Raw genomic sequence first — 12227 nt, 5'->3', positions numbered from 1 at the left:
AAAAATCTATATTCACAACATGAAATACACGTAAGCCAACGTTTCGGTCCCACAGAGAGACCTTCCTCAGGGCCGTGCAACCCACAAGTGCAAGTGACCACACATATATACCCTCACCCATAGTGCAATGCAAACAAAGGGAACCAATCACCAACATGCAATCAGACAGAATATGCAACATAGCTGTGCTCCGTGCCCCCTCCCCTATTACCTGATTATCCAAATGACTCATCATGACATGAGAGTAGGCACTTAAACTATTAGGAGAAAGACACCCTTTAGACACTGGTCCCAGGGTCTACTGCCCTTGCGGGGGAAGGTCGCGCACCGCGCATCTGCAGTGGGCCAAAACATATTGACTGCCGGAGCGCCAGCAAGGAGAGTACGCCGCGCATCACAGCTGTGAGCAGACGCCTCATTGACTCTCCCTGGCCACCAGGGACGCCGGCAGCGCAAAACGCACATGCGCAGTCTGAAAAACCGCCTCGGTGCACAGTTACCCACACACTGACAGTAATAATGGGCTAAACAGAATAGTAATAAACAGAGCGTTAAGGTGAACCACAGGGGGACAGGTAGAGGTATAGAGCACAAGGAGCGCATAGCATCACCATAGTATATAAGGACAAAGGAAGTGCAAAAGTGCAGAGGGAGTGATGCAACAGAGTATGAGTGACAAACATAAAAAAGGCATAATGCAAAATCAAGTGAAAGCAGGGAGACTGCTACAAAAAGCAGCTAAGTGAAAGTTCCTCATTTAGGCCACCAGGTGTCATAGTTCTTAGTTCATAAATAAGCCTTGCTTCCTGTTTAAGCAAGGTCCTGCCCCTGTCACCCCCACGGGGGGGGGACTGGGACCTGCAGAATAGGCATACAACGAAGTGTGGCCAGTGTATGCCTTTTTTCCTTGAAATGTCTAGCCACAGGTAGACACTTCAGGTCTACATCAGAGGCATTACTCAGTAGGGCTTTTCTGATGTTTGAACGGTGCATGGCCATGCGTTCTTTCAGCATCCTTACAGTCTTCCCGATGTACAGCAATCCACAAGGACACTTAATAAGGTACACCACGAATTTAGACTCACAGTTCAGTGGTTGTTTGATTTTAATCGGTGCGCCACTATGCGGGTGATTGTAGCTAGGGCCCAGCTGCATATAGTTGCAGTTGGTACAGCCATGACAGCGGTACGAACCAGGTTTTTTGGCTAACCAAGTGGTGGGTGTGGCATATTGCCTTGCAAAAGGTTGGACAGGTTGATAGGGGTGAACTATTGACACCTTCGTCAGGCAGACCGGTGAGCAACAGGCTCAATATAGTCAGTACATTCAGTACTGCTACCAACAGCATTAAGCGCTGCATTCGGGGCAATTGGCGCATCCTGGAGAATGACGAGAGGATTGGTGCATTTGCTAGAGAGCCACCTCTATTCTGCTTTCGTCGGGGACCAAACATTGGTGACATGGTCACTGGATCTGACCCAATAGACAAATATGCCACACCCACCACTTGGTTAGCCAAAAAACCTGGTTCGTACCGCTGTCATGGCTGTACCAACTGCAACTATATGCAGCTGGGCCCTAGCTACAATCACCCGCATAGTGGCGCACCGATTAAAATCAAACAACCACTGAACTGTGAGTCTAAATTCGTGGTGTACCTTATTAAGTGTCCTTGTGGATTGCTGTACATCGGGAAGACTGTAAGGATGCTGAAAGAACGCATGGCCATGCACCGTTCAAACATCAGAAAAGCCCTACTGAGTAATGCCTCTGATGTAGACCTGAAGTGTCTACCTGTGGCTAGACATTTCAAGGAAAAAAGACATACACTGGCCACACTTCGTTGTATGCCTATTCTGCAGGTCCCAGTCCCCCCCCCGTGGGGGTGACAGGGGCAGGACTTTGCTTAAACAGGAAGCAAGGCTTATTTATGAACTAAGAACTATGACACCTGGTGGCCTAAATGAGGAACTTTCACTTAGCTGCTTTTTGTAGCAGTCTCCCTGCTTTCACTTGATTTTGCATTATGCCTTTTTTATGTTTGTCACTCATACTCTGTTGCATCACTCCCTCTGCACTTTTGCACTTCCTTTGTCCTTATATACTATGGTGATGCTATGCGCTCCTTGTGCTCTATACCTCTACCTGTCCCCCTGTGGTTCACCTTAACGCTCTGTTTATTACTATTCTGTTTAGCCCATTATTACTGTCAGTGTGTGGGTAACTGTGCACCGAGGCGGTTTTTCAGACTGCGCATGTGCGTTTTGCGCTGCCGGCGTCCCTGGTGGCCAGGGAGAGTCAATGAGGCGTCTGCTCACAGCTGTGATGCGCGGCGTACTCTCCTTGCTGGCGCTCCGGCAGTCAATATGTTTTGGCCCACTGCAGATGCGCGGTGCGCGACCTTCCCCCGCAAGGGCAGTAGACCCTGGGACCAGTGTCTAAAGGGTGTCTTTCTCCTAATAGTTTAAGTGCCTACTCTCATGTCATGATGAGTCATTTGGATAATCAGGTAATAGGGGAGGGGGCACGGAGCACAGCTATGTTGCATATTCTGTCTGATTGCATGTTGGTGATTGGTTCCCTTTGTTTGCATTGCACTATGGGTGAGGGTATATATGTGTGGTCACTTGCACTTGTGGGTTGCACGGCCCTGAGGAAGGTCTCTCTGTGGGACCGAAACGTTGGCTTACGTGTATTTCATGTTGTGAATATAGATTTTTGGGTTAACCCCGTGCGGTGTGCTGTCTCTTTACTGGTCTTTGGATTGGTTCGTATCATCATTATATATATATATATATATATATATATACACACCACACATATATACATTGTGACAAACGCCCCTCTTTTGTAGTGCTGACGTCTGTCTGGGTTCTTCCCGACACAGTCTTCTAGGGTTAATTATACAACAAACAGGATCATGCAAAGTATTATGCTGCTTAACTCAGGCTTCTGCCTGCTTTATTTTCATCCAAGTAAGGTACTGCAGCTTTAACATGTGAAGGTTAGAGGTACTCAGATACTTTCATTCAGCAGTTCACATATTTCAGTGTTACCATATTTCCCACACTGTTATTTCAAGAAATAAAACCAAAATCATATAAGCAAAATCCTATCCCTTTCAGGGATCTAACTACACATCAGAATCAGTCTCTCTAACAGCTGCTGGCCAACTAAACTGGTTCCCCAGCTTAAAACAATGCTCTCTCATTTAGGGTCACAAGATACAGTACAGTCTTTTAGCAACAGCAGTAACCATTTGTTTTGTCTTATCTGTTCGTGGAGTCCAGGCAAATCCTCTGGTACTGTGATACGTGGAGGGGCCGTCAACCCCGATACTGGATGCAGGGGAGCAGCGATACCCCCAGCCTCCAGGCTCCAAGGAGAGAGAGTGAAATGCAAAACCTCTCTGCTCTAAGTACCTGTGCATGTGATTAGAAGAGCAGGTGAGGGAGAACTAGAGCCATTGTAATCTGTGGTCTGGATTTTCCATCCAGCTGCCTGAGTTAATGGGAAGCTGTGGAACGGATCATTAACTATTCCTGCACTTTCTGCTCTAAAACGGGGCAGAAAGCTGCCTAACATCTTTGGACTATGTCACATATCCCCCTCCCCAGCTCACACCTACTGGGGTGAGCGGCCATGGACCTCACTGGGGTGAGCGTCCTACCTGAAATACTTGAGCTAACTCCTCAGTACAATATTAAACATTCACATGACACGAATATGAACTTTTTCCACGGCAATTATGGACAATAGGTTTCGTCATAAGAGACTATACTTGGCAAACATATTTTTTTTTTTTCTCTCTATTAGGGAACTATTTTGAAAAATAAATGTCTAGCACACATTCTTACAACCCAGGATCTGCTAAATATATTCACAAAACCAGACAATTTCTATTACCTCCCTGGGTTTTTCTATTCTAGAATATGAACCTCATTATAAATTTACCAACCGAAAAGGGCATTTTTTTTTTTTTTTTTTTTCATATTGTAAGCAACCAATATTTTTTTCTTCCTTATACTACAGCCTTGTAATCTTAAGGGCCATCAACCCTGTATATTAATTTGTAGTTTAGCTACATTTTCAACACAGAGAACCAATATAACATTGTAATATTGACAAAATGCTTATTTGCATAGTTAAGTGTCCGTGACATAGTCCACACGTGTAATAAAAAAAATAAATCGGTCAGTTCCCCCAAACATATTTTTTTTTTTTTTTTTTGACTTCCAGTCCTTTGACTTTATTTCATAGCCCGCTGCAACCTGCAAATGACTGGACTGTTTCTTTAGCTTCTGATGAGACCCTTGGACCGGATTCTCCTTGGCTCCACAGTGTGGTCCAGATTGGTGAGATATGGAACTATTCAGGCGCCGTGTTAACCTTCGTTGTTTTTTCTTTTCAATCTTTGATTTCCCTTTTGTGGCCATTACCAGGCCTTTGGGTTTTGGAGACCTAGTTGCCTCTGTACAAACGTAGTCCATATTAACCACGTCATCAGGATCTGTCAACAAGTTTGTGTTTTCAGGAACTGCCACCCACTTGGCTAAAACATCTTCTGTGGTGTCCTGGGTGTGTCCACTAGTTTGATAATCTTCTGGACAACGTAAATGAAATTGAGGATCTGGATTTTTGAATCCCAGATCAGGGAGAATATTCTCAGGAGGGTGCCTATCTGTTTCTGGAATGACAGCAGCACAATCAAAGTCAATTCTTTCTCCTTCCTCTTTGTCATCAGTGAGGGCATTGAGTTTACGTTCCCTGGTCTCCTTTTGTGACCGTGTCTCTTTTAGCCTTGGAATCTCTTTCTCCAACTTCATCTTTATAGCAAATCGTAATATTGCAACAGCATTGAAGATACACGTATAGGAACGTACAGCTTGCTTGGTTAGGAGGTAGGATTGATAGCCCGACTGAACCACTTTAGCCGCTTCTCCCATGTCCGTCATCTGTTTCAGAGCGAGGTTTAACTCTGTTTCATTTTCTCTATTCTTGACCTGCAGCTGCAGGTGCTCCTTCTGGGTCTTGTCCAGCTCCAGCTGCAGCCGGGCCCCCTCATTTGCCGTGTGGTCCAGCTGCTTGTAGATATCGGCCATCTCGCTTTCATAGCGCAATGTCAGGCAGACCACCTGACGGACGGAGATCTCCTCTCTCTTGGCGCACTGTATCTCGCGCTCAGCCATCTGCTTCTGCAGCTCTTCAACCTGATCGTGCCAGACCTCCCTCAGGGTCTTCACCTCTATCTGGTGCTTGCTCTGGGTTTGCATCAGCGCCTCCATTTTTTGGAGCTCTGCAGTTTGTGTCGCCTGGATCGCCGCTGATTCTGTATTCTGCAGTGCTTCCTGCATTTCTAACTTTTCCTGGATCAATTGCTTCTCCACTTTTTCTGCTTGGTGAAGCTTCTCATCACCTTCACTGATCTGGTCAGTCAAGTCTGAATTTTTCTGTGTCAGACTTACATTCTCTCTTTTTACAGTCTCTAAATTACTCAGGGTATTCTCATAGGTTTCCTTCAATGTACACAGCTCTGTGCTGCGAGCGTAGACCTCATGGCGTGAGAGTTCCAGCTCTGCTTTAAGCGCGCTAGCCTCTTGCCGAGAAACCCCTAACTCTGTGATGAAGTTTTGCACATCTTTCTGGGACATCTCATAGCATAGTTTCCAGTCAGTTCTTGTTTTCTTTGATTCGCTTGGCTCTCTGCCTATGATGGTAGCAGTAGCCTTTGTCATCTCTAGGCGTGTCGTCATTCCTGGGACGATTGCGCCTGGCCCTATGGGCTGTTGCTCATCTCGGCGCCTTTCTGACGCATGTCCTGACAGTGCAGGTTCAAGTGGCTCGTTCACTTCCCCTGTGACTTGAGGAACAGTTTTCTTTCTTTTTGCTTTATTAGCTCCAGAGATATCAGTGGTACTGGGCACACGCTCACTGGTATCAGCTTCCACATCTTGCTTGCACTCACAGGGCGTTGCTTGCTTTTGCAGCTGTTTGTCTTTGAAAATTTTGGGGCACACATCTTCCATGTGACCTACTTCACGACAGGCCCCGCATACTAAATTCATCTGTGGGTACGGCTCTCCTCCAGGGTCGTGATCATAGTATGGCCTGAAGGGACACTGTTTTGTATGGTTACGTACATTACACAACAAACATTTCACGTCGGCCATTTTAGAAACCCGGCAGGGACAATTTGCTAGCTGCAATTTCACTCCCTTCAGCAACTTGCATACAGCACTTGCTAGCTGCAAATTCACTCACTTCAGCAAAAGGCATTAGCTTTACAAACAGCACTTGCTAGATGCAAAATTTTTTTTTTTCAGCAAAACATTTTGGTTTTCTGTTTGGGTTCAGGGTGCTATTGCATCCACACTTCGCACATTCTCTGTGTATGCTAGAAGCACAACTGATATACACAGTGGGACAGACTTCACTCATAGCATCTGTACTTTAGTTCAGCTCGGCGGCCATTTTAAACCCCCGCATTTATTTGCAAACCCACAGACTTTTTAGTGTCTGCCCGCATTCTCCACCATATGTGACAAACGCCCCTCTTTTGTAGTGCTGACGTCTGTCTGGGTTCTTCCCGACACAGTCTTCTAGGGTTAATTATACAACAAACAGGATCATGCAAAGTATTATGCTGCTTAACTCAGGCTTCTGCCTGCTTTATTTTCATCCAAGTAAGGTACTGCAGCTTTAACATGTGAAGGTTAGAGGTACTCAGATACTTTCATTCAGCAGTTCACATATTTCAGTGTTACCATATTTCCCACACTGTTATTTCAAGAAATAAAACCAAAATCATATAAGCAAAATCCTATCCCTTTCAGGGATCTAACTACACATCAGAATCAGTCTCTCTAACAGCTGCTGGCCAACTAAACTGGTTCCCCAGCTTAAAACAATGCTCTCTCATTTAGGGTCACAAGATACAGTACAGTCTTTTAGCAACAGCAGTAACCATTTGTTTTGTCTTATCTGTTCGTGGAGTCCAGGCAAATCCTCTGGTACTGTGATACGTGGAGGGGCCGTCAACCCCGATACTGGATGCAGGGGAGCAGCGATACCCCCAGCCTCCAGGCTCCAAGGAGAGAGAGTGAAATGCAAAACCTCTCTGCTCTAAGTACCTGTGCATGTGATTAGAAGAGCAGGTGAGGGAGAACTAGAGCCATTGTAATCTGTGGTCTGGATTTTCCATCCAGCTGCCTGAGTTAATGGGAAGCTGTGGAACGGATCATTAACTATTCCTGCACTTTCTGCTCTAAAACGGGGCAGAAAGCTGCCTAACATCTTTGGACTATGTCACAACATATATACATATATACATATATACACACACACACACACACCACACATATATACACATACACCACACATATATACACACACACACACACACCCTGCAGCCCGTTTTTCACACACACACACACACACACACACACACACACACACTGCAGCCCGTTTTTCACACACACCCTGCAGCCCGTTTTACACACACACGCACGCACGCACGCACGCACACACACACACACACACACACACACACACACACACACACCTGCTGTCTGGTGGCTTTGTAGTTGCAATGCCGGGCAGGCTGCAGTCCCATTGGATGGGAGCGGTCACGTGACCGCTCCTCTGCTTCCCCTCAGAGGTTTTTTTTTTTTAAATGAGCTAGCAGCCCTTGTTTCCCGCTGCTGGCGGCCCTGATCGCGGCGCCCCTCTAGCCAAGCCGCGGCGCACCAGGGCGCCGCGGCGCACAGTTTGGGAAACACTGCTGTACCTGATTCGGCAGTCTGTGGTAGCAGACGTGAAGGTTTTCATAGCTGTGAAGCGTGGCCCCAGAGCAGGTTGAGGATTAGAGGATTAGGTGTTGCAAAAGCAAAGCGTGAGGGGTGGGACAGTGTGGAAGTATTAGGGCATTGGTGTTGTACGCAGGCCAATGAGAGTCAGTGAGGGGTGGGACGCAGGCCAATGAGAGGTGTGCGGGGGCGGGCATTGGACGCAGGCCAATGAGAGTCAGTGAGGGGTGGGACGCAGGCCAATGAAAGGTGTGCGGGGGCGGGCATTGGACGCAGGCCAATGAGAGTCAGTGAGGGGTGGGACGCAGGCCAATGAGAGGTGTGCGGGGGCGGGCATTGGACGCAGGCCAATGAGAGTCAGTGAGGGGTGGGACAGTGTGGCATTGGTGTTGGACGTAGGCCAATGAGAGGTGTGCGGGGGCGGGCATGGCCTGAGCAGGAGTGACAGGCCCAAGGTCCAATGCGATTGACCCTTGGGACGCAGACATACAGTGATTTCACAAATATATAGTAGATAACAGGAACACCAAACGATTGCCAGCTTAGGTAAGAATGTAACATTATACACTGTCACACGCTTTACATATACAAATAAGATTTAAAAAAGAGGCTGCTGAAGGTACTATGTTGTGCATGTACAGTGTCACGCGGCAATAAGAATAAAGAAGGAATAACACCACTGCTTGCCAAGGCGGAGGCTCTGTGTATCACTTACTGCTGACATAGTATTATACACACTGAATATTTACATTGTGTAAGTCATGCGGCACAATAACTGGAGAGTGGGGTGTCCCAGCAGGTAATAAGGCCCAAGAGTTTGAGGATTTTTTAATGGGGGTGTACTTTGGGATTTAGATTGGTGTTTCTTCAACTGAGAGGTAAGTGAATTCCAAAGTTTCCAATCTCCGTGAGATATAAATTGCTGCTGGGAATATTCTTTACAGGTCAGGCGGGCCCCATCTCAGAAAGGTCTATTTGCTGGAAGTCTCTTGGCTGCCAAACTAGGGCTCAGTAACTTCGTTTCAGTTACTTCGTTTTCTCTGGCTTTGCCCCAGTTTTTTTACTTTAGTAAATAAGGAAACACTTATTAAGCAAAATGTAGCAGCCGGTCTCATAGCACAAAACTACCGGCTACTATCAGGTATGTTTGGACTCATTTTAGGAGTAATCAACTCTTCTTGCAGTTTTTTTTAAACTTACCAAAACTGGGGCTCCCCGCAGAGCAGTTCCATCGTCTCCTTAAGTCTGGGGATCCCATTGGTTCCTCATCATCAAATACGTTGTCCAATGGGCAAGAAAACTCTGCGAGGGGATACAAGATTACCACGGGGTCCACGCTCACAATAGCAAGTTGTAATGTCCTCAGCCAGCTCCACTGCTATATTTGTACTTTTTTGTGTTAAAATTGGCACACAAAAATCTACAAATACAGAATAATATTTATTTATAAAATGTTTTACCAGGAAGTAATACATTGAGAGTTACCTCTCGTTCTCACACATGTCCTGGGCACAGAGTTATAGCAATACATGGTTACATTAAAAGAACAGGGTTATACATTCAATTTACAGATATTTAATTGACAGTGATAATATATGAATATGGGCGTATTTAACAGTTACAGACAAGGTTAAAATTGTGTTAGGAGAGGTAGGATAGGCCTGCAATGTGCTGTGTTAGGAGAGGTAGGATAGGCCTGCAATGTGCTGTGTTAGGAGAGGTAGCATAGGCCTGCAATGTGCTGTGTTAGGAGAGGTAGCATAGGCCTGCAATGTGCTGTGTTAGGAGAGGTAGGATAGGCCTGCAATGTGCTGTGTTAGAAGAGGTAGGATAGGCCTGCAATGTGCTGTGTTAGGAGAGGTAGGATAGGCCTGCAATGTGCTGTGTTAGGAGAGGTAGGATAGGCCTGCAATGTGCTGTGTTAGGAGAGATAGGATAGGCCTGCAATGTGCTGTGTTAGGAGAGATAGGATAGGCCTGCAATGTGCTGTGTTAGAAGAGGTAGGATAGGCCTGCAATGTGCTGTGTTAGGAGAGGTAGGATAGGCCTGCAATGTGCTGTGTTAGGAGAGGTAGGATAGGCCTGCAATGTGCTGTGTTAGGAGAGGTAGGATAGGCCTGCAATGTGCTGTGTTAGGAGAGGTAGGACAGGCTTGCAATGTGCTGTGTTAGGAGAGGTAGGATAGGCCTGCAATGTGTTGTGTTAGGAGAGGTAGGACAGGCCTGCAATGTGCTGTGTTAGGAGAGGTAGGATAGGCCTGCAATGTGCTGTGTTAGGAGAGGTAGGATAGGCCTGCAATGTGCTGTGTTCCCCTTATCCCCCCTCCTCTTTCCCTCCCCTCCCCCTCCTTTCCCTTCCCTCCCCCCCTACTCTTTTCCTACCCTGTCCTCTTTTCCTCCTCCCCCCTCCTCTTTCCCCCTCCCCCTTCTTCTCCCTCCTTCCCCCCTACTCCTTCCCCTCCACCTCCCTCTCCTCCACCCTCCTCCCCCCCCCCTCCCCTCCTTCCCCCACTCCTCTCTCCTTCCCCCCCTCCTCTTTCCCGCCCCCTCCTCTTTCCCTCCCTTTTCCCTCCCCCTCCTCTTTCCCTCCTGCCCCCCTCTTTCCCTCCTCCCCCTCCTCTTTCCCTCCCCCCTCTCCTCCCCTCCTCTTTCCCTCCCCTCCTCTTTCCCTCCCCTCCTCTTTCCCTCCCCTCCTCTTTCCCTCCCCCCTCCTCTTCCTCTTTCCCTCCCCCTCCTCCTCCTCTTTCCCTCCCCCTCCTTCTCCTCTTTCCCTCCCCCCTCCTCCTCTTTCCCCCCTCCTCCTCTTTCCCTCCCCACTCCTCCTCTTTCCCTCCCCCCTCCTCCTCTTTCCCTCCCCCCTCCTCTTTCCCTCCTGCCCCCCTCTTTCCCTCCTCCCCCTCCTCTTTTCCTCCCCCTCTCCTCCTTTCCTCTTTCCCTCCCCTCCTCTTTCCCTCCCCCCTCCTCCTCTTTCCCTCCCCCCTCCTCCTCTTTCCCTCCTGCCCCCCTCTTTCCCTCCTCCCCCTCCTCTTTTCCTCCCCCTCTCCTCCTTTCCTCTTTCCCTCCCCTCCTCTTCCTCTTTCCCTCCCCCCTCCTTCTCCTCTTTCCCTCCCCCCTCCTCCTCTTTCCCTTCCCTCCTCCTCCTTTTTCCCTCCCCCCTCCTACTCCTCCTCCTCCTCCTCTTTCCCCCCTCCTCCTCTTTCCCCCTCCCTCCTTCCCTCCCCTCCCCTCCTCTTTCCCCCCCTCCCCCCTCCTCCTCTTTCCCTCCCCCCTCCTCCTCTTTCCCTCCCCCCTCCTCTTTCCCTCCTGCCCCCCTCTTTCCCTCCTCCCCCTCCTCTTTCCCTCCCCCCTCTCCTCCTTTCCTCTTTCCCTCCCCTCCTCTTTCCCTCCCCCCTCCTCTTCCTCTTTCCCTCCCCCCTCATCCTCCTCTTTCCCTCCCCCCTCCTTCTCCTCTTTCCCTCCCCCCTCCTCCTCTTTCCCCCCTCCTCCTCTTTCCCTCCCCCCTCCTCTTTCCCTCCCCCCTCCTCCACCTCCTCTTTCCCTTCCCTCCTCCTCCTTTTTCCCTCCCCCCTCCTACTCCTCCTCCTCTTTCCCCCCTCCTCCTCTTTCCCCCTCCCTCCTTCCCTCCCCTCCCCCTCCTCTTTCCCCCCCTCCTCTCCCTCTCCTCCCCCTCCCCTCCTCCTCCCCCCCTCCCTCTCCTCCCCCTCCCCTCCTCCTCCCCCCCTCATCCTCCTCCCCCCCTCATCCTCCTCCCCTCCCCCTTCCTCCCCCCTCCTCCTCCCCCCCTCCCCTCCCCCCCTCATCCTCCTCCCCCCTCATCCTCCTCCCCCCCTCATCCTCCTCCCCTCCTCTTTCCCTCTCCCCTCCTCCCCCCTCCTCTTTCCCTCCCCATCCTCTTTCCCTCCCCTCCCCCCCTCCTCTTTCCCTCTACCCCTCTCCCCTTTCCCTCTCCCCCTCCTCTTTCCCTCTCCCCCCCTCCTCTATCCCTCTCCCCCCTCTTCTTTCCCTCTCCCCCCTGCTCTTTCCCTCTCTCCCCCTTCCTCTTTCCCTTCCCCACTCCTCTTTCCCTCTCCCCCCCTCCTCTTTCCCTCTCCCCCCTCCTCTTTCCCTCTCCCCCCCTCCTCTATCCCTCTCCCCCCTCTTCTTTCCCTCTCCCCCCCTGCTCTTTCCCTCTCCCCCCTGCTCTTTCCCTCTCTCCCCCCTCCTCTTTCCCTTCCCCCCTCCTCTTTCCCTCTCCCCCCTCCTCTTTCCCTCTCCCCCCCTCCTCTTTCCCTTTCCCCCCCTTTCCCTCTCCCCCCCCTTTCGCTTCTCCCCCCCTCTGTTGCCTCCCCCCCTCTGTCGCCTCTCCCCGCCCTCTGTCGCCTCTCCCCCCCTCCTCTTTCCCTTCCCTCCCCTCTCCCCCCACTCCTCCCCTCCCCCCTCTCCTC

At 49.7% G+C, this 12227-nt stretch overlaps 1 long non-coding RNA gene across 1 annotated transcript in view; it reads right to left on the bottom strand.

Annotated features, from left to right (window-relative positions):
- Positions 1-12227, bottom strand: part of LOC142496312 (uncharacterized) — a 48579-nt gene that overhangs the window by 17973 nt on the left and 18379 nt on the right. The window contains exon 2 of the long non-coding RNA XR_012801946.1: positions 9006-9107. This is a non-coding gene — a long non-coding RNA (uncharacterized LOC142496312). The remainder of the gene's footprint in view (positions 1-9005; positions 9108-12227) is intronic.

Source organism: Ascaphus truei, chromosome 5, assembly GCF_040206685.1.
Source record: "Ascaphus truei isolate aAscTru1 chromosome 5, aAscTru1.hap1, whole genome shotgun sequence".
NCBI classification, from domain to species: domain Eukaryota; kingdom Metazoa; phylum Chordata; class Amphibia; order Anura; family Ascaphidae; genus Ascaphus; species Ascaphus truei.
The sequence above is the reverse complement of the archived record's forward strand: the minus strand, read 5'-3'. Positions and strand labels throughout refer to the sequence as shown.